Below are 24,992 nucleotides of genomic sequence, written 5' to 3'. Positions count from 1 at the left end.
AGCTCAGTTGGCAGACTTAGTGGCAAAATAGAAGGGACAGGGAAAAATGAATGAAAATATTTCTATCTCCTCTATAAAGTCGGCAATTTCTATTGTTAAGATAGGATGATAGGCTGGGCGTGGTGGCTCACGCCTGTAATCCTAGCACTTTGGGAGGCCAAGGCAGGTGCATCACGAGGCCAGGAGATCGAGACCATCCTGGCTAACATGGTGAAACCCCGTCTCTACTAAAAATACAAAAATTAGCTGGGCATGGTGGTGTGTGCCTGTAACCCCAGCTACTCAGGAAGCTGAGGCAGGAGAATTGCTTGAACCCAGGAGTTGGGGGTTGCAGCGAGCCAAGATCATGCCACTGCACTCCAGCCTGGAGAAAGAGTGAGACTCTGTCTCAAAAAAAAAAAAAAAAAAAAAAAAAAAAAAAAAAAAAGGATAGAAATGACCTTGTCTGGAAAACAGACTAAAAATAAAAATGAATAAAACTTTAGGGACCTGTGAGACTCTAACAAAAGATCTAATTTTTGTGTCATTGGATATCTAAAAGGAGAAAAAAAGAGAGCAGGGCAGGGCTGAAAAAGTATTCGAAGAAATAAGGTTGAATTTTTCCAAATTTGGCAGAAGACATAAATCTACAGCTTCAAATAGCTAAGCAAACTCAAATAGAATAAACATAATTAAATCCACATAAAGAAGAATTAACATCACTAATACACAATCTTCCAGGAAATACAAGAAGAGTTCACACTTCTCAATTCATTTTATGAAGTTATTTTTCAGTGATACTAAAATCAGACAAAGACAATACAAAAAAAGAAAATTAAAGACCAATATTTGTAATAAATATATATGCAGAAATTCTTAACAAATTATTAGCAAATAAATTCAGCAATACATATAAAAATGACCACATAGGCTAAATTCCAGGGATGCAAGGATGATTCAATACTTAAAAGTCAATCAGTATCATCCATCATTATTAGCAAGCTAATGAAGAAAAAAATCACAGTCTTATCAATTGATACATAAAAAGCACTTGATAAAATTCAACACGTCTTCATGATAAAACTTTCAGAAAAGGCTGGGTGCGGTGGCTCATGCCTGTAATCCCAGCACTTTGGGAGGCTGAGGCGCGTGGATCCTGAGGTCAGGAGATCAAGACCATCCTCGCCAATTTGGTGAAACACCATCTCTACTAAAAATACAAAAATTAGCTGGGCATGGCGGTGTGCGCCTGTACTCCCAGCTACTCGGGAGGCTGAGGCAGGAGAATCACTTGAACCCGGGAGTCGGAGGTTGCAGTGAGCCGAGATAGTGCCACTGCACTCCAACCTGGCAACAGAGCAAGACTCCCTCTCAAAAAAAAAAAAAGAAAAAAACAAACTCTCAGAAAATATGGATAGAAGGGAACTTAACCTGATAAAGAGCATCTACACAGAACCTACAGCTAATGTTATAAATAATGACACAAGACTGGTACATAGATACCATGAAACACTATTCACCAACAAAAATGATCAAACTGTGGATATATACAATTAATTGGGTAAACCTTAGAGAAGTATGCTGACTGTAAAAAAATCAAACTCCCAAAGGTTACATACTGTATAACTCCATGTGTATAACATGCTTAAAATGACAACATTATAAAAATGGAGAACAGATTACTGGTTGCCACGGGTTGAGGTGGGAGAGAAGAGTGTGGCCATAAAAGGGAGACATGAAGGATCTTTGTGATGCTGGGAAATGTTGTGAATCTTAATTGTGTTAATGTCAATATTCTGGTTTTGATACTGCATTCTAGTTTTGTAACATGTTACCATTGGGTTAAACTTGGTAAAAGGTACCTGGGAATCTCTCTGTATTATTTCTTATAACTACATATACATCTATAATTATCTTGAAACACACCAACATGGCACATGTATACATATGTAACAAGCCTGCCCGTTGTGCACAAGTACCCTAGAACTTCAAGTATAATAAAAAAATTAAAATCAAACATTCAATTAAAAAAAGAAATCCAAGAAAATTACAGACATGGATATAAGAAAATGTGGACACAACCCAGGAATATGATAAAAAGAAATACCAGGATGAAAAAAATGCAGCAGGTATGGAAATAAGTTAGTCCACACTAAAACATGGAGTCGAAAGATCCCTGGAAAATATGTCCAAGAAAAAAATGATATCCTTCAACCAACAGAGGGTTGAAGACACTGAGTGATCTTAGTAATACAGTGAAAGTATACAGTTTAATTATTATGTATATATATATATATTTAAAATATGCTGCTCTATTTCTACTCCTCCAAAGTTTTGATAATTACTTTCTCCTTTGAGCAGAACATGTTTAGTGATTTAGTATCACAGTGTTTTCTCTGCTGGTCCAATTATATACTTCATGGCTTGCAGTGAGTAGTATATACATAATCGTGTTGTTAAAGCTAGCTACTGGCTTTCAGTTTAGAATCAACTTATAAGCAAAGCATGAAGCCTCAGTATGCTTTTGTCATTAATATAAATGTTACAAACCTTGACATTGACCATATAAAGTTAATGACATGTTGGAATGAGGGGCAGATGGGAGGCAGGAGTTAGAAGGCTATGAGGAGATATTAAATCAAATGTATCCTAACTTCCTCATCCTAACATATTGTCTAAAGTTAATGGGTCAAAACCTTGTGTAAAGTCAATGGTTTCAGGACTAAAAATTCATAATTTAGACATGTGAATATAACTCATAGAATTTAAAAAAAGTGGCTGGCAGAAATATCAAAGAGTATGAGAGGTGGTATAAATGAATTAATTCCTCATTTTTCAAAGCATGCAGTTAGTACCTAATGCTTCAAGTTATCAAATAAGAAGAATAAAGTATGCAAACATTTTAATATTAAGGAGTAAGTCAGTAAGAGCTACACAAAAGAAGCATTTATGTGTGGTTACTTCTAAGTAGTGGGACTCTTGGTTGCAGAGAGGGAAAGAAGACTTATTTTTCATTTTGGGCCATTTAGTACTACTTGAATTTGTGCTACTATATGAATAATTTCTTTTTTACACTTATAATTATTGTTATTAAAATAGAAGTGAAAACATTTCCATAAAGATTTCCAAGATCTTGAAAAAAATGTATGTATAAGGGCCCAAAGTCAAAGTATTTGACATGTAGATTTTTGGAAGAAAGTTTATCATAAATTCATAGTTATTTTAGCCCTCAAACAATGGCAGTAGGATGGATATTCTGACTTCAGAGTTAACCTGAGGATTTGAAAATTCTTCCCTTCCTCACCATGATATACATCAGTATATGGAGAAGCTAATCAGATATTCATGTAGACCTTCAAATAAGTCAATCCTTTCAAGATTCATACCTTAAAGCCAAAAAATCAAAATGAATTTGATGCTAAAAATTGAGACAGGTAGGAGGAAGATCTCTGGCAGGGCTCATTCCTAATTCCAGAGAAAGGAAAGGCCTGTCTTCTCTAGTGTGGTCAGCTTTAGAAGGCTAAGGTATCGCATAAGCATCACTGCATGAAGGGGAGAATCTATATACAGTCAAGGTTCCGGCAGGCCCCAGGGAATGAGAGAGATGGAGAGAGACTGCTGAAGACTCTACCAAGTGGGCATAAGTGATTGGTCCTAACCTGCCCAAGCAGGTAAGTGACTCCTTCTCTATGGGGCAGGCTGGGTGAAAGGATAGTAAAAAGGACAATCACTTTTCTCCCAAGTTCTTTCAAGAGGACAGACATTTCTGTTTTAAAACCCTAGGCAGGAATCTAGGGAAAGAGATTGGTTCTCTCTCTGTATGCTGTGTCTTAAAGCTCACCTGGGCCATTGTCCATAGTCACTGTACATAAATCAGCTAAATTAATTGGCAGAAAACATTCATTTCTTCCCCCAGAAAAAAAAATCTTAATAAAGAAGAGCTGAATATTTTTTAAAAAATGAGAATAGCTAAACTAGAATTGGAATTTAATATGCCATTTTTTTAATCTTAGGCTTGAATCAACCAAACTTGAGTCAGTTAAAGATACTCCCCCAACCTTCTTATTTTTGAGGTGGCATTGACACCACCACCAAGGAAGAAATCTAGATGTTTATTTTTACATTTTAATCTAGTAAAGGAAATGTAATTAGATAGTAGTTATTTACTTAACACCACTAGATTTGGAAGGTCAACTCCCAAAATGCATAATTCAAGACCATTACCTAAATGGAGAGGTGATGAAAAAAAGATTTCTATTGGGTTGTGGATAATGTTAAAGCCTTTTATATACTTTTAAATATTAATTACTTGGGTTGATATGATAAATATAAAATATGTTAACATTTAGGACAGGAAGACATTAATTTTCAAATAGGAATGGTAAATAAGTTTGTCTTACATGTCAACTTCAATCAAGTGTTAGCAGTTTACTGGAACAGTGTGTTGAGAAGGATTCTGAAGCCACATCTGGGATTAATTACTTATGCCTACCAAGACTGGGAATGGATAGCATAAATGTCATGTTATTTATCATCTATGCTTTGGGAGAACCACATGACATGATTGCATAAACTGTTTTCTTACATTAGATTCCAGATCAATTTCCTCATTTGTAAGAGGAGAGTTAGACTAGATAAGGGGTTTTCAAACTGTGGTATGAGGGGCTTCAGTGTGATGAGGGGGATTGGGGAAGCCCAGGGAGCAGGTTCTTGGCTTCCTATTCCTTCTTCAGCCAGAGAAGTTTCACTTTGTATGTTTTACCGACTGGCTTTCATATCAGCTTTTGGTTGAACAAGAGATTTTAGCTAAAAAGAGTTTGTAAAAAGTTGTTCTTTAAGATTCTGTTAATTATTCTGTGGTCTCCTTTATTCACGCCACCCTCCCACAAGGTACTGGCTAAGCAGAAAACATTCTCAGAGGTGTAGCATTTAAGTTGGGCCTTGAAGGATGAGTAGGAGTTCTCTGTGTGTGTGGGGTGTGTGTGTGTGTGTGTGTGTGTGTGGTTAGCGCTGTATATTAGTATTTCTAAATGAATTATAAACAAGAGATCAATCAAGATAAATTCAGAGAGACCTGTTCCTGGCTGCCCATCCACTGAGGGTGGCCCTCAATGCATCACCACAGTTTGGTGGATTTGCAAACGCCTAGAGTTATTCTTAGAGAAAGGCTGTTCTGACATCAGATGTATAAACCAAAATCCAAGTCTATTCACTTGCAAAGAATATTATACCTACCAATTTCTGGATTATTTAAAACTCTTCCCCAAATCCATGAAGCTAAATTGGTAATCAAAAGACTATTTGGTGAGCATAGAATGGATGCTTTTGATAAAGCATTGGAAGGTCATTGGCAGGTATGTGAATCTTCCTGGACCAGGAGAGCATACACCTCTCTCATCTGCTAGGTACTGTCTCTCTGCCCTGGCCAGGCCAATTTAAACCTTCACAGCTTATCAGCTTGGACTCTCTTTCTAGATGCACAAAGGCTGTCTACTTTAGTATCATCCTGTTTTTGGCAGTTGCCTAGATTTCAGCTTTCCTTAGGTGCATCTGAGGCCTGAGGAACCTCCCTGTCTCTCTGATTACTTTTGAGTGTTTCCAGAGCCCCTGCAGCTGGATCGTAGGCTTGGGTGGGGCTGCTGCTATCCATCCTGTGCTGACTTCACCCAGTCCCCTCTGAGAAGGTGGCTTTATCTCTGTGTTCAAGAGGCACCTTATTGTTTCTTTATATTTGGCTCTCAATCTTTCATGTTGCCCTCTTCTCCTTTTCCTGTAAAAAATCAAAAGTCTGCTGTGATCAGCCGACATGTTCGCTTTCCTCTTTCAGAAGCCCACACACACTTGGGCCCCACCTTTGGTTCCAGCTGAGCCCAGATTGAATATGACGGTGGCTGGAGGGCACTGCTGTCCTGATTGTTCTTGGAATTCCTGAACACTCTCCTCTCTCCCAGGAATAGAAAACCTACTCTAATTCGAGCAGTTAAGCCCATTTAAAATCAGAGATGCAAACTCTGCCTTATAAATTTTGATGGGGATGCCTTCTCGTGGAGCTTTGTGTGCCGTATGTTATAAGGTATAATTATACAATTCTGGAGTTCAGGGTGAAAACATTGACTACAATTTAAAAGGGAATTAGAGACGGCCTGTGTTTGGCAAAAGTTTCCCCTGACTGGGAGACAGCAGATCTGGTTGTCTGCTTTGAATGAGGGCTGCTTCCATTTGGAATCATACTCGGCCTCCAGTTCCTGTGGGATGTTGACACGTGCATCCATTGAACATTAATTTATTAAATATTCATGGTATTTCAGGCACTGGGCTGGTGCTATGGATATACAGATGAACAAGATGGGATTTCTGCCCTCCTGTTGTTCAAAGTCTAATGAAGAAGGTAATTAGAGTAGAATAATAATAACAATTATAATCAGCACATTGAACTAACATACACTGTAGGATGTAATCAGAAAACAACTCTCTTCCTTCCCTCCAACACCTGTTTATACCTACTCTGTAGGGCTAGATGAATCCAGGAAACAAATTTTGAATGAAATCCAGGAAAAAAAATCTTACGTCTTTTGTGATCATGAAAAGACCTTCTAAGACCTTCCTTGTATCAGTGTGACATGAGCATATACCTTGATTAGTGATTCCCTACCTGATTCTCCCTTGATGTGTGTGAATGCGTTTTGGTTCTAACTGGCCACTTACAGCTCCTTCCTCAGCTCTTAGGCATTTGCAACTTATTTTCCTGAAGTCATCATTGACAGTGACATTCGTGGGTCCTCTTGCTGGCTGCTTCTGGCATTTGGCCTAGATGTGGCCAACAGGAAACACTCAGGCCTTTTTTTTAATGCCAGTAAACCCTCAGAACCCAGGCCAATGAGGAGCTGCATCCCCTCTCCACTAGCAGAGGGGAAGAGTCTGTGGTTTTAGTATTTCTCATGGCTGAATCAGATACCAGGCCCATCCAAGTAGTCCTTATGAAGCCCCTTTCCCCAGCTTGAGGTGAGGGGCACCCTTACCCTTGGGAGGGTAGACCAAAAGCACACCCACAGCCTCTTAAAACGAACTTTTCCCCCCAGGAATGGTGTACTTATGATCCTCTTCTTCCCTCAGGATGAGTGAGGGCTAGGAGTTGCAAAGTGTCCATTTACACCTTCTTGGCCAGTCCTGCTTGGTGGCCTCCATGTTCACTTTGGAATGTGGAAATAGTTGTCCTTTTAATGTTCTAGCACACAATAATAACAAAACAAAAAAATACTGGTTATACTTACAGGATGCTTTATATGACCCAAGCACTGTGGTAAGAACATCCTAAGAATTACATTAGTACAGCCTTACAGACAGGTACCGATATGATCTTGCTGCAGTTAGGGAAAAGAAGGTTGACAGAGGTTAAGTAATTTGCCAAAGGCCACGCAGCTAATAAGTGATGAAGCCAGACCAGTGTGCAGAGAAATCACATTCAAGCTGCTCCCCTCGTGGGCCAGAAATGCTTGTTCTTCCCCCTCACTTCCCCAGCCTTCTCTGTCCTTCAAAGTCTCATCCAAGTACACGCTTTTTAGAAACTTCCCTGGTGACTCTGACCACTGCTGCGTTTTCTCTTCTGAACTTCTCTCTACTTGTCATGGACAGTTTGCTAATTGCTTTATGCGGATTAGTCTGCTTCCTGACTTAGAATCAAAGTGTGAGTAAGAATAGAGTAGTCCCCCTTTAGCCAGGGTTTCATTTTCTGTGGTTTTAGTTACCTGCCATCAACTGCAGTCTGAAAATATTAAATGGAAAATTCCAGAAATAAACAATTCCAGAGTTTTAAATGGCGCATCATTCTGAGTAGCCTGATGAGATATCAAGCCTTCCCAAGGGGAAGTGAATCCTTCCTTTGTCCAGTGTCTCCATGCTGTTTACACTCCCTGCCTGTTAGACACTTAGCCATCTCAGTGATCAGATCAACTGCAGCAGTATGGCAGTGTTTGTGTTCAAATCACCCTGTTTTACTTAGTAATAGTTCCAAAGTGCAAGAGTAGGAATGGTGCCAGCTTGAATATGCCAATAAGTGCTTCCTTTAAGTGAAGAGGTGAAAGTTCTCAACTTAAGGAAAGAAAAAGTCATATGCTGAAGTTGCTAAGATCTATGCTAAGAATGAATCTTCTTTCTGTGAAATTGTTAAGAAGAAAATAGAAATTCATGCATAGTATATATAGGGTTTGGTAGTATCCAGGGTTTCCACCATCCACTGGGGGTCTTGGAATGTATCCCCTGTGGATAGGGGGGACCATTGTACAGACATCTGCTGAAGAACAAGTGACAGCTCAGCCCCTATGACATCTGAATCCAACCAGACCAAACCGATGTTTCTCCGCAGCCAAAGCCACAGACCCAGTGAGGCGTTGTTCTGGCTCAAATGCACACAACAGTTGACATCACCAGGCAGAACACTTAGCCAGGCCTCTAAAATGTCTGTTCCAATTTGTGTGGCTTTATTGGTTTTTTTAAGTATTTTTATTATTTAAATTTACAGATAATATTGTATGTTTCTATCACGTATATAATATGATCCAGTATGTGTGTGTGTGTGTGTGTGTGTGTGTGTGTATACACACATCTTGGAGAATATATAGTACATATATACATAGTATATATACACATTGTGTGCATATATGTACGTTGTGATATATACACATTGTGGAATAGTTGAACATAGCTGATTAGCAAATACATTACCTCACATAGTTATTTTGTGGCAAGAGCACATAACATCCTCTCTCTTTACATTTTCCAAGAATAAATTATATGTGTATTAACTATAGTCACGTTGCTGTACAATAAATCCCTTGAAATATATTCCTCGTATCTAACTGTAATTATGTATCCTTCGACCAACAAGTCCCCATTTCTCCCTCTACAATGGCTTTACAATTTTCATAAAAACAAAAACAAAAACAAAAACAAAACTCATGGTTTTCTTGGAAGAGAGAAATGGTTTGCCTCAAAGAGGTATTCAAATCTCCAAATCTGCTAAGACAGACAACTGCCTGGAGACTGGAAATGAAATCCTTTTGCCTGGACCTCTGTTCACACCAAGGGCCTCCTGTGATGCTGGTACAACTCCTTTCATACAAGCCAAGAGCACTTTGGGAAGGAATGAGGCCCAGGGATCTGTGCCACGACTGGGTAATTTATAAAGAAAAAGAGGTTTAATAGACTTACAGTTCCACATGGCTTAGGAGGCCTCACAATCATGGCAGAAGGCAGAAGGCAAAAGGCAAAAGGCACATCCTTACGTGGTGGCAGACAAGAGAGAATGAGAGCCAAGTGAAAGCAGAAAACCCCTTATAAAACTATCAGATCTTGTGAGACCTATTCACTGCTACGAGAACAGTATGGCGGAAACCACCCCCATGATTCAATTATCTTCCACCAGGTCCCTCCCACAACACATGGGAATTATGGGAGCTACAATTCAGGAAGAGATTTGAGTGAGGACACAGCCAAACCATATCACCTGGTGTCTGCAGAACTAACTTCTTGCTGAAATCTTTCAGATCCCTTCTTTCACTCTCTGCAAACCGCTGCCCCCTTTTCCTGCTGCCCCCTCACTCTCAGCAGGAAACAAAGCCAGCAGAAGACACCTTCTTCCCATGCAACTCACTGCCTCCATCTCTCCCACTTCTGTTCCTGTTACAACAGAGGAATGTCTCTTCTCTTGCCTTGGGCCGATTCCACCACTTGCAAACTGAATTCCATCCCCTCCTCCCTTCTCTCAGACCTGCTGCCAATGATGATCCCCTTCCCTCTCATCTAATCAAATTGCTCCCTCAAATACATTCTCCCATTGGCTTATGAAAACAACTGTTTTGTTTGTTTGTTTTGGCATTAGAAATAAAAAAACAGTCAAAGCAACAACATAACCAGAAACAAACACACCCAACAATCTCTCCTCAATCCGACATCCTTGCAGCAGCACACTCTATCTTCCCTCCCCATGGAGCCCACTCCAGTCTGGCTCCTGCCGTCATTAACCGCTTCCCCTGAAGAGCTTGGCCGCAGTACCTTCAAGCCACTAAACCCGATGACGTCCAGACCCCACCTTCCTTGCCTTCTCAGCTCCGTTCACTGACCACATGCTTCCTGTCAACACACTTCTCCTTTGGACTGTTCTAACCCCACATTCTCATGGTTGTCCTCTCGCTGCTGCTCCTTCTCTCCCTCCTTTGTAGTTAGATCCTTCTTTTCCCAGCCAGACGATGCTTCTCTAGGCTTGGTTTGGGGCCCATCTCTTTTCTTCCACTGTCTTCTTTCCCTACATGGTTTCATCCACACCCGAGACTTCAGTTACCATTTATTCAGTCCCAGATTGATGTCTTCATTTCAGAATCCTCTTGTCCATCCTCTCTCTTGACATCTTCATTTGGATGCTTCAAGGTCATTGTGAATTCAGTAAGTCCCAGAAGAGACCGAAACTCATTAACCTTCCCCTGCCAATCCAAACAAATGGGTTTTCTTCCAGAGTTCTCCATCCCAGTTAACATATCACTATTCATTGGTGCAACCCAAATGATCCAGTAGTTTTCTGTGTTAGTCCATTTTGGCTGCTATAACAGAATACCACAGGCTAGGTAGCTTTTAAACAACAGAAATTTGTTTCTCATAGTTCTTGAGGCTGGGAAGTCCAAGATCAGGGTGCTGGCAGGTCTGGTGTTTTGTGAGGCCTGCTTACTGGTTCATAGACAGGTTTCTTCTTGCTGTATTCTCACATGATGGATGGGGCAAGGCAGTTCACTAGGGCCTCTTTTATAAGGGCACCAATCTTATTCCAGAGGGATGCATCCTCATGACCTAATGACCCCCCAAAGACCCCACTCCACATTTTTTTCTTTTCTTTTCTTTTCTTTTTTTTTTTTCTTTTTTTTGAGACAGGGTCTCACTCTATTGCCCAGGCTGGAGTACAGTGGCCCAATCATGGCTCATGGCAACTTCCATCTTTCGGGCTCAAGTGATCCTTCCACCTTAGCCTCTTGAGTAGCTGGGGCTACAGGCATGCATTATCCTGGCAGGCTAATTTTTATATATATATTTTTTTGGTAGAGACAGGGTTTTGTCATGTTGCCCAGGCTGGCCTCAAACTCCCGGGCTCAAAAGATCCACCTGCTTTGGCCTCCCAAAGTGCTGGAATTACAGGCATGTGCCACCACACTGTGTTGGCCCCCCCTCTTAATACCATCATCCTAGGGGTTAGGATTTTAATGTATGAATTTGGAGAGACATAAATATTCAGTCCCTAACATTATCCTTGACAACTCTTTCACCATTACTCCCCATGACCAATCCTGCAACAAGTATGAGGATTTTACTCTTGATGTCTCTCCATCTCTGCAATTCTTTTCATTTCTTTCCCACTGCTCCCACCACCCACCACACCACAGTCACCTCTTTCCTGGTCTTCCCCGAAAGCCTGCTACTTGCATCTTCTTACACGCCCCTGCCTTGCCCCTGCTGATTTCTGTAGTGCGGCCAGAGCATGTCATAAATAGACATCTGATCATGTCATTACTCTTATCTGTGCTCCCCACCCTGCCCCAACACTCAGACTAACTTGCTGCTGTTCTTATAATAAAGGCTGAACATCTTCACAGGGCTCATGGGGTCCTGCATGGTTGGTTTGCCTTCCCAGGCTCATTTTATACCAAGGTCCTCCTCACTGTCTGTGCAGCAGCTAATTTACCTTCTCTCAGTTCCTTGGACATACGATGTTCTTTCTCTCTCTATCACTTCTATCTTCTCAGCCTGGAACATTCTCTTCTTACTTCTCTCCCCTCTAATTAATTCTCATTCTCTTTAGATCACGACTCCACTATTGCTTCCTCAGAAACCTCTCTGCCTACGTCAGATCTCCCGCATGTCCCATCTTAAACCTATGTAGCTTCATAGCATTTAAATGAGTCATGACATCACATTTAGTGATTATTTCATTAATATATCTGTTATCCACTATACTTTGGACTTCTTGAAGGCAAAGACTGTGCCTATATCTAGTGTTGGTGCATGATAGGTGTTATATTGGTTTGACTAATATATATTGAGCCCCTATTATGTAACCTGTAAATTATTACTGCCATTGGATATACTATGAAAGATGGGGTGGATCCAAGATTTTCAGGCCTGAAACATCTAGAATTTTGGGAGCCTCTTTAAGAAAAATAATAACAGATTATGGATATGAAATGCCTGCAGCCCCCTTGAGAGAGTCCCTGCTATTCAGGGCCGTGAAGCTTAAGCTCATTAGCTTTATGACGCATATGCTTCTGCACCGAAATAAACCACTTTTGCAAAAGTAACTCTTGGCTGAGTTGGGCTGGGTTCAGCTGCTGAGAAAAGAGGGTTTGGCTTTAGAGCCAGAAAAGGTCTGGAGAAAGCAGAATCAGGGGACAAAATGCAGATCGGTTGTTTCAAAGTTACTTTCCTTTTAAGGAGAAAACAGAGAGGACTTTTAAATTAAACTGACTCAGGTTGACTGGGATCTCCTGGGTTTTTCTTTTTTTTGGAAAGCTGACCCATTTCAAAGTTCAGTTTAATTATGTGGCACTTAGCACAAGTGACTCCATTCTCCTTGGGTCTGATGCCGGGGCCTCAGGCAGGTGGTTAATCCAAACTAATGGCCTCCCATAAAATTTGTTGAACACAGGTGTTTTTACAAGAGGCACACAAAAGAGAGACACAGAGAGAAGATGAGAAGGCTGAGGCAGAGATCGGAGTGATGCAACCAGGAGCCAAGGAATGCCTGGATCCATGGGAAGCAGAAGAGGTAGGGTCCAGATGCCCCCCTAGGGCCTTCAGAAGGAGCTTGGCCCTGCCACACTTTGATTTTGAATATCTCACCTCCAGAATTGCAAGAAAATCAATTTCTGTTGTTTTAAGCTACCAAATTGTGATAATTTGTTACAGCAGCCCTAAGAAACAAATACAGAAAGTATTGAAATTGGAGAGTTCCCTGATCTCCCTTGCAGGACATGAGACAGGGGTGCGGCTAACCTGGTTGGTTGCTGCTGCTGCTCAAACCTCTGAGAAGAGGGAGAGCACAAAGATGGGAAGGTACAGGAGCCAGGGTGAGGGCTTTGGGCTCCGGCCCCACAGTAGTGTCTATGGGTGGATGTCTGCTGCCCCAGTGTTATAATGCTCTTGGAGCTTTGCCATCTGCAGATTGTTCAAGTGTTAACCACCTCAAGGGACCTGCTTCCTTTTTGCAAGTGCAGTGGGTCAGTGTAACAGCTTTCTGTATCCTGAGCTCTTTCCTAGCATCCTGGAAGACACACAGGGGCCTGAAGGATGAATGTGGAGGTTTTTATTGAGTGGTGGAGGTGACTCTCAGTGGGATGGATGAAGAGCCGGAAGGGAGGATAGAGTGGGAAGATGATCTTCCCCTGGAGCCTGGCCGTCCAGTGGCTGAACCCCTCTCCAGCTGCCCCCAGCTGAACTCCTCTTGGTGTTCAGATGTTCCTCTTCCTCTCTCTTTCTCTGCCGCTTTGTTCCGTTCTGTTCGTCTGTTTTTCTCCTTGTCTTCTCACCTGCTCATCTGCTTCTGGAGCCTGGGGTTTGGAGTTTATATGGGTACAGGATAGGAGGGCGTGGTGGGCCAAAAGGCAACTTTTTGGGTGCGAAAACAAATGCCTATTTCCACGTAGGCCCGCGGGTCTCCAGGCTTGAGTGTGGGGCCTTTGCTAGGGAACCGCCCTCTTCTACCCAGTATTTGCCTCTCCTGTCTGTATCAGTGTCTCAAACTCCAACTTACGCATAATATTTTCAACTCCCTTTTTCAGTCGTTATTTTTGCCAGCTTACAGAGTGAATGCGTGTGTGTCTGAACTCATACAAAGAATATCAACAATATATACTTCATAATTTTCATTTGCCTCAATCTCTACTCACAGAGTTATTTTCTCAGCATTCCTGAATCTGAGGGAGAGACATTACAGTATGCTGAGTAGAAAGCAGACATTCCCAGGAACTGGGAGTTCTGTTTGCTGAATCTCTATAATAAATATGCTGCTATTCAGGAAACACACTAATACATATTAGTTATTACTATTTGGTAACTATTTGATAAATTTATTTTCATGTAGCATACCTGGCAATTACTTACATAAACAGTAGTTTAATCATTATCTTATTGTACCTGAGCGAGTTAGAGAAAACGCCACACTTTGAGACAAATTAAGAGTCCGTTTATTTAGCCAGCGGCCAAGAGACAGCTAACGCTCAAAATTCTCTCGGCCCGGAAGAAGGGGCTAGATTTTCTTTTATAATTTGGTTTAGAAAGGGGAGGGGGCTCTAGTTAAAACAATTTTACAGATATAAAGTAGGCAAAAAGTTAAAAGGATAAATGGTTACAGGAAGGTAAACAGGTCCAGGTGCAGGGGCTTTAAGACTATTACAAGGTGTTAGACTGGAGGCTTTGGGTGTTATCAATCAGACTAATTCCTGGGAACTGCGGATATAGCTTGCCACAGTATCTTATCAGTTAATTGCATTCTTGGATGTGCTGGGAGTCAGCTTGCACAAGTTAAGTCCTTGAGGAAGGGGCTGCCAGTGAAAGAGCCAAGATGGATTCTGTCTAGCTCTCTTAGCTAAAGGAGTCAATTCAGGTGGCAACAAGTCTAGGTGATTAAAGGAAAAGGGAGAGTCTAAAAACAGGGTTAGTAAAATCCAGGTTGGGCATTACAATCTGATGCATCTTGGGGAGATTTTGGTTTAGCTGGACCAGGGATTATAGCTCTTACAATGTGAGATTGGAAGATACAAGCTGCTTTTTCTGGGGAATGGGTATCGAAGTCAGGGTGTAAGATGGCAAACCCCTTCCGTTGCCTGTCACCATCCGCATGGAAAGAGTAGTGATAAATCATTGTAATAACAGTGGCAGTGGACTGTCAGCTTGGTGAGGGAATCCAGATGAATTTCCCTTTTCAAGCCATCAGTTTTAAGCAAATCAGAGGCCTAAAGCAAAGAGTAAAAATAACCAAGAGAATGACTCTAGATACAGGAGATATTAACTGACAGAATCTCCTTTTTTCTGCTTGCTCTTCAAGGATGACTGGACACTGTAAAACCTCATTAAATCAAAGGTTTTACATCTGCAATTTCTTTTCAGTTCCAACAAGGGCTACGCTTGAAGCTTCTGATTTACCTCTGCATCCCCAGTGCCTGGCACGTGGTAATAATAACGATAATGACAACCTTCATAAATATTTGTTGCACATTTACCTTTTAGTCTGGCCGTATTCTAAGTGCATTGCATATAATTTATCCTTAGAACAACCTAAGAGGCAGGTGATCTTCTTTCCATTTGCACATTGAAGAAACAGGTGCAGAGAGGTAAAGTCGGTTGCCCAAGCCACACTGTTAACATGAGTGAAGGTGGCATTTGAACCCAGGTGGTCAAGCTCCAGAGCCCTTGACATTTCCAGCTTAAGAAAGATCAGAAATACTCAGTGAATAATAACAATGAACTCACTCTTACTGAGCACTTACAACATGTCTGGCCCTGTTCTGTCTTTTGCATGTGTCTACATATTTAATATCTATAAGTACTTATTTATAGGTACTCTTTCATATCTGATTTACATATAAGAAAACTGAGGCACAGGGCAGTTTAGAAAATTGTCCAGATTTTATATTAATAGCTATTATGTGGCAGTAGCAGGTTTCCAAGCCAGAATATCTCATCTAGTCTCTACGCTCCTAATTACTAAGCACTACTACCTCTCCTGTGAACACATTATGAACTGAATCTTCATCATAGCTGTGGGGGAAAGAGCCCTCCTGAAAATAATAATTGCAGTATTGCAAAGGCACTTTAGAGGCAACCAGAACGTTTTTTAGAAATGCGGAATCTCGGGCCCATTCAAGACTCATTGAGCCAGAATCTGCATTTTAACAAGTTCTCCAGCTGATTTAGTTCAAGCTGAAATCTGAAAAGTGCTTCTCTAGACCAGAGTTCTCTAATTTTGGTGCATCTCAGAATCATGTGAGGAGTAGAGATGTTAATTTATTTGGCCTGGGGGTGTCACCTGAAAACTGGGATTTTAAAAACCCTCCCAGGTGATGTGAATGCACAGCCAAGGTTGAGAACAACGGGTATAGAAACCACAGTTTTGGAGTCCTTTGTCCCTGTAATTATTCAACAAATAACACCCTTCAATATAGCACTCTTCAATAATACAGGCAGTGCTGTGAGTACTACCACTAGGTAACAGCAACCAGACACAGTCCCTGAACTTGGGGAGGGAGCTGGGCAAGTTACTTATCCTCTCTGAGCCTCAGTTTCCTTATCTGTGAAATGCAACATACAGCTTTCTGCTGCATTATGACGTTTCTGTCAATGATGGGCCACATATGTGAGAGTGGCCCATAAGATCATAGCAGAGCTGAAACATTCCCATCCTCGAGTGATGCAGCCATCACAAAGTCCTAGTGCAACCCATTACTTGAGTGTTTGTAGTGATGCTGGTGTAAACAAACCTACTACACCACCAGTTGTGTAAAAGCATAGCACATACAATCATGTACAGTTCATAGCACTTGATAATGATAATAAACTGTGTTACTGGTTTATTTACTCAATTTTTAATAGTTATTTTAGAGTATATGCCTTCCACTTATTAAACAAAATGTTAACTGTAAAACAGCCTCAGGCAGGTCCTTCAGGAGGTATTCAGAGGAAGGCATTGTTACCATAGATGACATCTCCATGTGTGTTACTGCCCCTGAAGACCTTCCAGTGGGACCAGATGTAGTGATGGAAGACAGTGATATCGATCCTGACCCCTTGTCGGCCTAGGCTAATGTGTGTGTTTGTGTCTTAGGTTTTCACAAAAATATTAAAAAGTAAAAAACAAAGCAATAAACAAAAATTCTTAAAAAGAGAAAAAACTTAATAAGGATATAAAGTAAGAAAATATTTTTGTACAGCTCTGCAATGTGTTTGTGTGGCTTTTTTTTTTTTTTTTTTTGAGATGGAGTTTTGCTCTTGCCACCCAGGCTGGAGTGCAGTGGTGCAATCTCGGCTCACTGCAACCTCTGCCTCCCAGGTTCAAGCGATTCTCCTGCCTCAGCCTTCCCAGTAGCTGGGATCACAGGCTACTTGCACCAACAAGCCCAGCTAATTTTCTATTTTTAGTAGAGATGGGGTTTCACCATCTTGGCCAGGGTGGTTTTGAACTCTTGACCTCGAATGATCGGCCCACTTCAGCCTCCCAAAGTGCTGGGATTTCAGGAGTGTGCCACCACGTCCAGCTGTGTTTGTGTTTTAAGTTGTGTTGTGATAAGATTTGAAAAGTTGTAAAACATTTAAAAGTTTACAAAGTAAAAAAGTTACTGTAAGCTAAGAATTTATTATTGAAGAAAGAACAATGTTTTTAAAATTTTAGTGTCGCCTAAGTGTATGGTGTTTAGTCTACAATAGTGTACAGTAATGTCCCTGGTCTTCACATTCAGTCACTGCTAGTCACTCACTGACTCACCCAGAGCAACTTCCAGTCCTGCAAGCTCTATTCATGGTAACTGCCTTATACAGGTGTACCATTTTTAAATTTTTTATACTGTATTTTACTGTACCTTTCCTATGTTTCAATATATTTGCACAAAAATACCACTGTGTTATAATTGCCTGCAGTATTCACTACAGTAACATGCCATACAGCTTTGTGACTCAGGAGCAATAGGCTATAACATATAGCCTAGGTGTGTTGCAGACGATGCCATCTAGGCTTGTGTAAGTACACTCCATGATGTTTGAAAGATGACAAAATCACCTAATGACACATTGCACAGAATGTATCCCTGTCATTAAATGACCCATAACTGTACTAACCATAGTTCGGAGGACTGTCTGTCCACGTCACTTTCGGGATGAATTTCTGCCCACGTATCTTGCTAAGTAGGTAGCTGACTTCAGAATGCCACCTTCAGCAAGGCCACAGCTGATTGGATGAGGGGTAGACACCTGACTAAGGCCACAGCTGATTGGATGAAGGGTGGACACTTGACTAAGAAGTAGTCAATCCATGGACTGCGTTGCTATCACTTGTGTCATTAGCAAACTAATGATTTGTTGGCTGTGTTCTGCTGATAGGAGCATAGCCCTGGGTGGTGACAGAAGGACGGAAAAACCCAAACAACAGCTAAAATAAGAACTAGGCAAATAAACTACAGGATAACAGAAAACTCAAAATAAGAGAGAAAAACAGCCAAAACCCTGGTCAGAGTGACATGTCCATGACTCTTCTAGGCAAACCGAAATAATAAGAGAGATAAGAGAGAAATAAATAAGAGAGAACGTTTGGGTTAGTAACCACGGGTACCTGAAATGCCCTCCTTTTCCAGAATATCTAATGATTATTTCACCCCCTAATTTAAGAAAACGCCCATAAAATAGGAATGCTGGATGGTTACAGGAGAAGCAGGAAAATATCAAGCAACAATATCACCAACAGCAAGAAAGGAGGTGTTAAAATTAGCTACAAGGACAAAAATAAGCCTGGGCTGATAAGACCCTTGCTAACAGGATGGGGGCTAAGCTGACTAAAACCAGCTAAGCCCGACATGACATTGGATTTGACCCATGTCCTACCCCAGACATAATTATACACTCATTACTCTCCTAAGTCACTCACCCACTAGTGCCATGACAGATCCGATCATGCCCATATTTAGTAGGAAAATGGGTGGCACTCCAATTCTAAGAGGCCTCCACCTTTTTCCTAGAAGCCCTCATCATTCCATCTTTTAATTAGAAGAGCTCATTAAATTAGAAACCCATACTCCACTGTGTGCAACTCACTCTTCCAAATTCACTCACACTCCTACTCGAGTACTTTGGAATAAAAGCTTCTTGCCTTTCCCTTTACTCTGACTCATCTCTGAATTCTTTCTTGTGAGTATGGCAAGAACCTGGAACACTGGCTGGGGCTGGGGTCTCACTGGCATCTCACCTAAGCCCTCCAGCGATATTGTAACTGATAAATACTGTTTCCTAGAACTGGGTTTATGACTGAGAGGATACCCATAGCTCATGAGAGCTTGTTTGCTCCCGAGTGAGCTGACCTTTCTGAAGCTGACTTTCCCAGGATGCCTTGCAGGAAGATGTGTGCCTGCAATGTACAGCAACTGGCTGGGCAGGTACCTGGAGGACAGCATTTTGGCTTTAATGGGCAGACAATGCAATATGGCTTACTTGTCTCATTCTTAAGGTTTTCACAGACCAATTCAGCAGCATTTATATCAGAAAGATTATTGATGTTCACTCAAACAATATGGAGGTAAATACATATTGTCTACTCAGGGTCCCATATGGTATCAGGCGTATTTAAATCCCTGTAACGTTGCAAGGGAAATGGCATTCCCCACAATTCCCTCCAATTCCCCTTGGAATCTGGTACCAAGGAGGCATCTGCCCAAGTTCACAGCATAAATCTATGCCCATCTGATTCCAGAATCTGTGCTCTTTTCACAACCATATGATACCTTCGTATGACTCACACTGTGAATTCAGGTCTGTCTGATTCTGGAATCCATGCTCTTTTCACAACCATATGACACCTTCCATACTTTTCAGTTTGACTTCTTTAATTTATGCTTTTAACAGCTGATTACCATTTTGCTCTGGAGAATTTCCTAAGGATTTTTTTTTTCCTGCTAAGATAAGTTTTCAGAAAAGTGAGAATGTACATCATTATTATGACCCAGAAAGGTTGTCCTCTTTTTTTCTCAGGGATGTATTTACCTATTACTCTAAAAATTCTCCTAGAAATGGAAATTACCTCAACTTTATGCCAAATTAGGATCAGTTCTGTGCTCTGTAATTTTTTTTCCTCAGGCTTTTTATTTTTACCTTCACAATGATATCATCTGAAGGCATAGGAGGCCGTCTGTGTGATTTGAAGAACGCTAGAGGCATTTGATGGATTGCCATAATTCTGAACATTTTTATCAAGGCATTCTATACCCCTGTTAATACCAATGTATTGCACTGAAGGTGAATCTATTTCATTGTTGGATAAATTCATTGGACAGAGTAACTAGCTAATCATTCAAAAAATGGAAGACTAGATAGAGAAGTTACAATTAAGTAGAGAGGTTCTGTCCAGAATGGTAGTCATGGTTACGTATGGCAACTGAAGACTTGGCATGTGTCCTAGTTTGAATTGAGATGTGCTGTACGTGGTTGTAAAACACACGTTGGATTTCTATAACAACAACCCAAAACGTGAAATATTTTATTAAATGTTTTACATTGATTAGATGTTGAAGTGATAAAATTTTGGACATAGTTATATAAACAGTATTTGCATTAGTCTGTTTCCACACTGCTGATAAAGACATACCCTAGACTGGGCAAATTACAAAAGAAAGAGGTTTAATGGACTTACAGTTCCATATGGCTGGGGAGGCCTCACAATCATGGTGGAAGGTGAAAGGCATGTCTCACATGGTGGCAGACAAGAGAAGAGGGCTTGTGCAGGGGAAGTCTCGTTTTTAAAACCATCAGACCTCATGAGATCCATTCACTTTCATGAGAACAGCATGGGGAAGACCTGCCACCTGATTCAATCATCTCCCACCGGGTCCCTCCCACAACATGTGGGAATTATGGGAGCTACAAGATGAGATTTGGGTGGGGACACAGAGCCAAACCATATCAGTGTTCAAATGAATTATATCGGTTGTTTTTAGTTTAATTTGTCTACTAAAAGATCTAAAATTCCATATGCAGCTTGCATTATTTTTCTACTGGACTAGGCTAATCTACAGCATGTAGGCAAAGCCTTCGCTTTCTCTCTCTCTCTCGCGCCACCATGGGAGCAAGCCCTTGTAGAGCTAATGCTATGACAGAGTTGGTGCTAGAGCCCAGAAAGGATGAAGGGAAGCAAAGAAATGGCAAAAAAAAAGTGTTAGAAATGTGTCCTATTTCACATTTTTGCTATTGTATAACTTAGTTTGTCCAAAGGGCAAAAGCTCCTGTGGTAAATAAAACATAGTATTGAGAAATATACTGGTGTTTTTTTCCATTATTTCTGCTGCAACAGAACTCAGCTATCCCCAGAATTTAACCAACACTCCAGCTGATGGTTTACTGGAGACCCCATGATTCTCTGTTGGCTGCTATGGTGGGCTGGTGCTGAAATTAAAGACTATTGAGAATGCATTCTCTCCTGAGGCCCTAGGAAGGGCTTCTCAAGTAGGATGGGGTGGCTGTTCTGATGTGATCGATGTGCTCTGACCTCAGTCAAGCCCACTGGACACTGACACTTCCAGGTCAGAGCTGGAGGTCAGGCTCATCTCTGGGGACGGCCCAATCCTAACAGGCCTGCTTGGAATGGGTCTAAATATTGCCTCCAATTTCTTGCATGTTCTCTAGCAGTCTTCAGAACTTCCTCCTAGGGCTGGTCTGGACTGAATCAGAGAACCCCACAGCAACCCTGGAGATAACCTAGGCTTGACAGTTTGGGATATGTGGGTGATTTCAGACAGGTTGCTAGGAGGCTTTTTGGCTTGGCTTTATATACATCTTCAGAGGTATAAAGTTAGGTTATTAATATAAGGATATACTCATCCTCAGACATATAATATACTGACATTTGCTCTTATGGTATAAAGAGGAGGGAATGATTATTTGCATTAACCTGTGATGAATCTTTTCATAATTTTAAATGATGATTGCAGTGTCCAACACTTTAGTTTTGAATTAAGCAAGGCCTATCTTACCAGCTGTGATGGTTAATTTTATGTGTCGACTTGACTGGATCACAAGGTGCTGAGATAAAAATTATTTCTGGGCTTTTGAGAATGTTTCTAGAAGAGATTAGCATCTGACTTGGTGGACCCAGTAAAGCAGATTACCTTCCCAAAGGAGGGCTGGTGTCATCCTATCTGTTGAGGCCCTGAATAGAACAAAAGGCAGAGGAAGGAGGAATCTGCCTCCCTAACTTTTTCCTGTTTCACTTCTTGAGCTGGTGCATCTCATCTTATATCCTGCCGTTAGACTTAGGTTTACACAATTGGCTCCCTGGTTCTCAGGCCTGTGGGCACAGATGAATTACACCGACTTTCCTAAGTCTGCAGCTTAGGGAGGGCAGATTGTGGGACTTCTGAGCCTTCATAATCGGTGAGCCAATTCCTTACAATAAATCCTTTCACTGTATGTTTGTGTGTGTGTTTGTGTGTATCCTATTGGTTTTGTTCCTCTGAAGATTCTTGAGTAATACGCCAGCATGATGGAAATGATTTGGCTTTATGTCCCCACCCAAATCTCATCTCGAATTATAATCCCCAGGTGTCAAGGGAGGGACCTGGTGGGAGGTGGTTGGATCATGGGGGCGGTTTTCCCCATGCTATTCTCATGATAGTGAGTTCTCATGAGATCTAATAGTTTTATACGTGTTTGGAAGTTCCTCCTTCATGCTCTCTCTTGCCACTGTGGGGAGACATGCCTTGCTTACCCATTGCCTTCTGCCATGATTGTAAGTTTCCTAAGGCCTCCCCAGCCATCTGGAACTGTGAGTCAATTAAACCTCTTTCATTCATAAATTACCCAGTCTCAGGTATTCCTTATAGCAGTGTAAAAACAGGCTAATACAATGATATAAACTTACTTGCTACTTGTTTCAGCTATCTATTGCTGTAGAATAATTTACCCCAGAGTATAGCGGCCATAAACAACAGCCATTTTATTTCTCAGGATTCTGTGGACCAGGAATTTCATTAAGCCATATCAAGGAGAGCTTGTTTCTCTCTGCTCTGTGATAGCTAAAGTCTCAGCTGAGATAGCTCAAAAGGGGGTTGCTGGGATGGCTTGACTACAGCCATTTGATTGGCAACTTAGTTTTTGTTTTCAGCTGGGATTCATGGTTTTCTTTGGCATGATTTATCCATATAGCTAGTGTGAGCTTCTTCCTAGCATGGTGGTCTCAAAATAGTTGGACTTTTTACACTGTGTCTGGCTTATCCCAAGTGAAATTGGAGGTTGTCAGACCTGTTAAAGTTTATGCTCTTACAAAAGAGAAACAATCTTGACATGGAATGCTGGCTGGGCACTATCAGCTAAACGGTGGTGTTACTTGGAGCTGTCCTTGTACTCACTACTAGATCATGTTTTTGTTTGTTTGTTTTTTCTAGTAAACATAAACATTTCTACTGAAGAATGACATCAGACAAAGTTATTCTGTGACCAAGCTGGAACAAAGATCACTCCATAATCATGTCCAAATACAGATAAAAACAAGAACATTATGACTCATATGAATGACTACTGCCTCTTTACCAATTATAATGTCTCATTCCATTCTTTCTGCCTTCTAGATAAAAATTAAGATAATCACAGAATTGCTCCCACTGCCTGACAGCATCCATTCCAGAAAAAAGGACACACTTCCTTGAACTCTCCAAATCGCCTACCACAAGCCCAAGCTCTCCACGTCTAACACCCTCTCACCGAGACCCTGCACAGCGCCCCCTGGTGCACATTCCCCCTCACTACAGCTAGTCAATAACCCAATGTTGTCTGACTACAGGTATGCTCCCGGTAGTCTTTGTCTAGGGGTAGTAGGCACCCAAATTGCCACAGTGTCGCTTCCACTGCATTCTATTGGTCCAGGCAAGTCACAAAGTCACTCAGGTTTAAGGGGAGAGGAAAAAGACTCTACCTTCTGATCCATGACGCAGCATGAGCTTACTGGGAGGGAAAGGATTGATGGTGGCTGTCTTTGTAAACAGTGTACCACAGTGCTGTAGAACAGTCCATTAAATTTTCAGAAAGCAGTTGAATTTTAAGTTAAAAATGTATGTGAAACGCTGGTGCTGGCCACCTAGTTAGGCCATAGTCTGTGGCTAGGCTTTATTCAGACAGTAAAAGAATTTAGCTTCTCTTTACATCTTCACAATATGACTTCCCTTCTGTGTTTTTCTTTTCAAAAAACAAGAATGTTTTCTCACATTTTTGCCTTCATCCAACATGCTGCACACAGCACCTCTGCTCTTTCCTGACCACTGATCGCTGCTTTCTGCTCTGCCGTGGAGTCTCTTTGCTGGTGAGCTTTTGGAGCTCTGGGAAAAACACCTTTGCTAGTTGTGCTACTGTTACTACCATTGTTCCTTGGAGGAGAATTGGTGGAACCAAAGCTTTTCTCCTTTCATGGCTCTCATCATTCCTCCAAGGCACCACTTACTGTGTAGCAGGACGAGCCGCAGACAAGAACCCCTTAGACACTGAACTGTAGAAGGCAAGGGCTTTATTCAGCTGGGAGCATTGGCAGATTCACGTCTCCAAAAACTGAGCTCCCCGAGTGAGCAATTCCTGTCCCTTTTAAGGGCTTACAACTCTAAGGGGGTCCGTGTGAGAGGGTCATGATTGATTGAGCAAGCAGGGGGTACATGACTGGGGGCTGCATGCACCTGCACCGGTAATTAGAATGGAACAGAACAGGACAGGGATTTTCACAGTGCTTTTCCATACAATGTCTGTAATCTATAGATAGCATAACCGATTAGGTCAGGGGTTGATCTTTAACTACTAGCCCCAGGGTGTGGCGCCGGGCTGTCTGCCTGTGGGTTTCATTTCTGCCTTTTAGTTTTTACTTTTTTCCTTCGGAGGCAGAAATTGGGCATAAGACAATATCGGGGTGGTCTCCTCCCTTAACTGCAAGGCTGTTATATACAGTAGACTGTAACCATTGTGAGTTGTCACACACAGACTGCAGTGCAGACAGGAAATCTGCAAAAGCAGAGCCTGATAGCTCAAGTCCTCTACATCCATCCAACCTAGGGAAAGGTACTTGTTCATCTCTTTCTTGACCTTCTCCCCAAACGGGAAAATGGCCACACTTGGATAGTACTCATTAATGCCCCTTTTATCTTGATATATACAGTACTCCTAAAGACACACACACGCACACATGATTGCTGCCTCACTTCTTGAGCTGGTACATCTCATGTCATCTCCAGCTCTTAGACTTGGATTTACACCAC

The 24,992-nt window shown here is 41.5% G+C and overlaps 1 long non-coding RNA gene across 1 annotated transcript in view; it reads left to right on the top strand.

Moving 5' to 3' along the window:
• The first annotated feature begins 12,698 nt into the window (after positions 1 to 12,698).
• The window catches only part of LOC129526719 (uncharacterized), a 79,296-nt gene continuing 67,002 nt past the window's right edge, over positions 12,699 to 24,992 (top strand). Inside the window, exon 1 of the long non-coding RNA XR_008671451.2 lies at positions 12,699 to 12,781. This is a non-coding gene — a long non-coding RNA (uncharacterized lncRNA). The remainder of the gene's footprint in view (positions 12,782 to 24,992) is intronic.

Source organism: Gorilla gorilla, chromosome 15 (genome assembly GCF_029281585.2).
Source record: "Gorilla gorilla gorilla isolate KB3781 chromosome 15, NHGRI_mGorGor1-v2.1_pri, whole genome shotgun sequence".
Classification (NCBI taxonomy): Eukaryota; Metazoa; Chordata; class Mammalia; order Primates; family Hominidae; genus Gorilla; species Gorilla gorilla.
The sequence above is the reverse complement of the archived record's forward strand: the minus strand, read 5'-3'. Positions and strand labels throughout refer to the sequence as shown.